Genomic DNA, 5,313 nt, shown 5'->3' on the forward strand with positions numbered 1-5,313 from the left:
GACAAGTACTGATGCTTACAGGCCAGAAGAAGGCCTCTGATCTCTTGGAGCTGGCGTTACAGGAGACTGTGTGCTGCCTGACTGCCTGATGTGAGCTCTGGGAGCTGGACTCAGGGTCTCTGTCACAGCAACAGTGCTCTTAACTACTGAGCCACCTTTCCTGCACGCAGGAGGTAATGTAAATGTAGGACTTTAAACATACTACGTAAGTACCCTTTGACACTCTTGGACCTCTGCAACTTTTATTTTGAGATAGACTCTCACTGAGTTGCCTGGATTGACCTTGAGGTTACTCCACAGTCCAGGCTGGCCTGGAATGTATGGTTCTTCTACCCCAGTTGGTAAATTGATGGGATTATGAACCTTTGAAACCAAGGCTACAAAAGTTTAGTTTTAAAAATGAAACCCTGTTTTTCAATTTATCATTTATTTCCTACGGTTTCTATAATGCCCCCCAAACATTATTTTGTAGACCAGTGTCACATGAGCCAGTGACATTCCCATCAGTACTTCAGGGGCTTGCAGTTAGGTTTCCATCCACTCTGAGCCGCTGTGTTGTATGGTGTTGGGTCACTGACAGCAGCTGTCTGGAAGGAAGGAAGGAAGGAAAGAAGAGGCTGTACAGAGGAAGTTTCGTAGATGGGTGAGGCAGAACAAGGAACCTGAAAAGTGATTGCAACATGAAAGAGGTTGTGCCTCCCTATTCTTCTGTGGTTTCTGAGAACTACTTGAAAAATCTGTTCCCAAGAGCCTCTGGTGGCACCTGACACAGTCACATACAGCAGAAACACAGATCTCTCTCTCATGGCTCAGGGACATGGGAATCTGAAGTCATGTATTTATCTGTGTATCACATGGCCGCCCCTCTATGGAGTGGATCAGCCTCTCTTTTTCCCAGTTGTTGAAGGCTTCTGTCATCCTAGCCTCTTCCACCACTCCCATCTCTGCCTCTGTGGTCATGAGGCCGCACCTGGAATGTGCACCCATCTCCCTATGCTTCTCCTTAGAAGGACACCTTCGATAGACCAGCTCTATAGAGCTGATGTCCCCTTCTCCTTAGATAAAACCATAAAGAAGAGACATGTTCACAGAGAGCACCCTGGGCCCCCTCCCATCACTCAGAGTCGGGGAAATGTGGTGGGAGAAGTCACCGCACAGAGCCACTGTGAGGAGAGTGCAGAGCTGGGTCCTGGGCTCCCAGGTGAAGAGGGGTCACGAAGGCCTGGATGTATCTCTCACTTGCTGACAGATTCAGGAAGCCAGGGATAAGAATGACCCTGGGATTCACCTGAATGAATTAAGTGGGTCTAGGAACTTGGAGAGAAGAGATCTCTGGTGTGTAATAGAAGCTGAAGGGAGAAGCAGGGAAAATGGTGTGGGGAAAGTGAGAGTGATGAGTGCTAAGAACACTTTGGGGGAGACCTTGAGGTTAACTAGAACTAGAAAACAGGCTGGAATCAGGAGATGCCATATTTTGTAGTTGCTCATCACATCTAGTAGCTCAGGATGCCCCACTCAACTTTCTGTGAAGGACACCACTTACCCAGTGCTCATGGCACTGTCATGACCTCACATCTTGCACTAATGGCATTTCTATGCCATCCCAACCACACTGAGACCCACAGGAGAAATAATGGGAGGAAAAGAGAAAAGAGTGTCTCTTTCTGGCTCACTTGAGTGCCCCTCCTTATTTAGCAATCTGCCTTCTTCCTTCTAGAGCCAGAAGCACAGGGCCCATCTCTTCATTGCTGCCCTCCTATGAATCAGTGCCCTGCATACATGGTCTTTCAAAGAGACCTGCTGGAGGTCATGAGTAACAGAGGCCTTGTGAAGTACCCTCCCCAAGGTTTAATTTCCCTGTGTGTAGAATGCCCAAAGTAGCATTTTGCACCTAGATATTGTGTCTGTTTATGTTTAGCAGGTCTTCAAAGGAACAAGCAAATAATATCCATATTGAACAGTGGCCTAGGTGATGTTGTGTTTGCTAGATTTTTGGGGGGGGGGGTTTCAAGACAGGATTTCTCTGTGGTTTTGGATCCTGTCCTGGAACTAGCTCTTGTAGACCAGGCTGGTCTCGAACTCACAGAGATCTGCCTGCCTCTGCCTCCCAAGTGCTGGGATTAAAGGCGTGCACCACCACCACCTGGCGTGTTGGCTAGTTTTATGTCAATTTTATATACACTAAAGTCATCAGAGAGGAGAAAGCCTTAAATGAGAAAATGCAACATAAGGTAGAGCTATAGGCAAACCTGCAGAACATTTAGTGATCAATGGAGGAGGGCCCCGTCCATTGTGGGCAGTGTCACTCCTGACTTTGTGGCCCTGGGTTCTATAAGAAAGCAGACTGAGCAACCCCTAAGGAGCAAGCCAATAAGCAGCCTCCTCCATGGCGTCTGCATCAGCTTCTGCCTCCAGGTTCCTGCCCTGTTTGAGGACAAGGGGGTGGCAGAGTGAACAGGAGACGGGGGTTGGCAGGATGAACAGGTGTCTAAGGGACAGGATGAAGAGGGGACAAAGGGGAGCAGGATGAGCAGGTGATTGATAGGGGACAAGGTTAACAGTTTACTTCAGGAGAGAGAGGGATGAACAGGTGTCTGAGGGGTGACAAAATAAACAAGTTCCAATCTGATGACCATACAGGGTAGCTTATGGTAAACTGAGATCCGGTTTCCTTGTACCTTACTCCTCGTGTATCCTTACAGAGTCTGTCACACCTTTTAGGGGACCTAGGTCCACAGATAGGGCATGCCCTGTTGTTGTGAGACAAATTTTTTTACTTGTATTGGTTTAATAAAATGCTGATTGGCCAGTAACCAGGCAGGAAGTATAGGCGGAGCAACCAGAACAGGAGAATTCTGGGAAGAGAGAAGGTTCAATCTGCAGTTGTCACACAACACAGAAGAAGCAAGATGAGAATGCTTCACTAATAAAAGCTACCAAGCCACGTGGCTAACACTGACAAGAATTATGGGTTAATATAAGATATAAGAGTTAATAAGAAGCCTGAGCTAATAGGTCAACCAGTTTATAATTTGAGAACTGAATGGCTGCAGGACCAGGCAGAAAAGAAACCTGTGTCATACCCTGTCATGGAAATGTGATAACAAATGTGATGAGGCAATATAAGCTTTCTGTAGGTCCAGATCCTGTCATGGTGCACAGGGTGGAAGATGCTTTCTTTGGTGGTACAAGCTTTCCCTTGCCACTCTTCTCCCATCTTGTGCTTCTCCTCGTCTTTTACGCCCTATAGACCTTGCCCTGTGAGTTAGGTGAGACTGTGTGAACAACTTCCTAGTGGGGACACATGTCATCCTCAGAATGACACAAGACATTGTGGAATATTTCTTCACATTTTGTGAAGATGTGTCACTATGATTGGTTTAATAAAGAGTTGAATGGCCATTGGCTAGGTAGGAAGAGGTTATGTGGGACTTCTAGGGACAGAGAACTCTGAGAAGAAGAAAGTGGAGTCTCCAGCTGGACATCGATGAAGCAAGAAATGCAGAAGAAGCAAAGGCCATGAACCACATAACAGCACATGGATTAATAAAACTAGGTTAATTTAAGTTGCATGAGCAAGTTAGAAACAAGCCTAAGCTAAGGCCGAGCTGTCATAATTAACAATACATTTCCTTTTCATTTTTGTGAGCTGGCAACCCAAAGAACAATCTGCCTACATATGGCAATACATGTCCGGCCATATGATTCTACGTAAGGCCCAAGAAAGCTTTACAAAAAAAGTCAGAACATGGAAATGGTCTCTTGGGTAGACTTGGGGCAGAGATGTAGCTCCTAGCTGCTGCTGTGGGTTGGACCTGGCTGCCAGTAGCATATGCCAGAGCCATGTGCTTAACTGAACTGTGCCACAGCTGACACGGCAGCTTAAGATTTGTTTCATGTGACCAGAGAACGCTATAAGTGTTCAGTAAAGACAGATAAAGATGGGGGAGGGGGGGAGCTCAAAACAGGTTACAGTGTGTTTAAAAGATGTGTGTAGGCTTTAAAATGAAAAGAAAATTGGCATAGATAGTCATAGAAAAATAGTTCATAAGTAATAAGTCTTTAAAGACAAAATAAAATAATATAAAAAAGACACTTAAAGATGGAAAGTGCACAGAGTCTGGATCTTACATGGTGTCTTGTTGATCTTGTATTCTTAGAATGATAATGAACGGAGAACAACAGCTGCTGGGAGACATTGGATTATGGGAAGGTCTGCCAAATTAAACCAGCCTGGATACTTTAGAAATGCCTTAACTTTAAAATGGAAGCCAGAAAATATATTTCTTTGGGGAAGTGGTTATGCTTTTGTTTCCACAGAAAACAAAAGGTGTGAAAATCCTGGCTACATACATAAAGAAATAACCCTATAAAAACGACAAGACAGGTAATGTATATTTTACCTGCTCAAACATAAAACAAAAACATTATTGGCAGGCTTGTGTATAATGCACAATTCATACTTGTGTGTTATCTTTGAAAGTTTATGTGTTTTCAGAGCAAGGGGACCAGACACCAGTGAATGTCTTTGTTGTGGTTTCCTCAGAGTTCTGCATTCAGAACAGCTTCAAAGATGATGCTGAGAGGGTCCAGCCTCACAGACTCTTCTAGCCAGGAATACAAATACAAAGTCTTGTGCTTTCCCATTGCACAGAGACTGAACAACAAATATTACGTTATGGCTACTTTTCCTAGGATTTAACCATTATCTCAATTTTCTCAGGTTCTTAAAGACTTTGTCATTCCCAGCCAGCAGGAAATAATTTTAAGAACACAGCATCCACATTTCCAAGAGGCAGGGTGCATGGTTTGGGGTTGTTCAATGAATGCTTAGAGGGGTTGGTCACATGCTGTTATTGGCAGGGAGGATATTAAGCAAAGAAAATTAGATCCAGAGATCTCATTCTGAAAAGAAAAAGGGGGATACAAAAATGATGGGATAAAAGGGTAGATTAATTTATCTACTTTCAAACTAGAAAAGCAACTTCTAGTCTCAAATATTTTACATTGGCATGGATTTTTGTTTAAGGTTATTTTGTTATATTGTATGTAGGTTTCTACTCTTGTATAAGATATTTTGTATATTGATACAAATTTAAGGTTCTTTTGTTACACTGTATTATATATTTCTATTTCTTGTTTAAGATTATTTTGTTATTCTGTATGTAGGTTTCTACTCTTGTATAAGATATTTTGTTTTTTATTTTTTTATTTTCATTTTTTTTTTTTTATTTTTTTGTTTTTTGAGACAGGGTTTCTCTGTGGCTTTGGAGCCTGTCCTGGAACTAGCTCTGTAGACCAGGCTGGTCTCGA

The sequence above is a fragment of the Microtus ochrogaster genome, unplaced genomic scaffold (assembly GCF_000317375.1).
Source record: "Microtus ochrogaster isolate Prairie Vole_2 unplaced genomic scaffold, MicOch1.0 UNK14, whole genome shotgun sequence".
Taxonomy (NCBI): Eukaryota; Metazoa; Chordata; class Mammalia; order Rodentia; family Cricetidae; genus Microtus; species Microtus ochrogaster.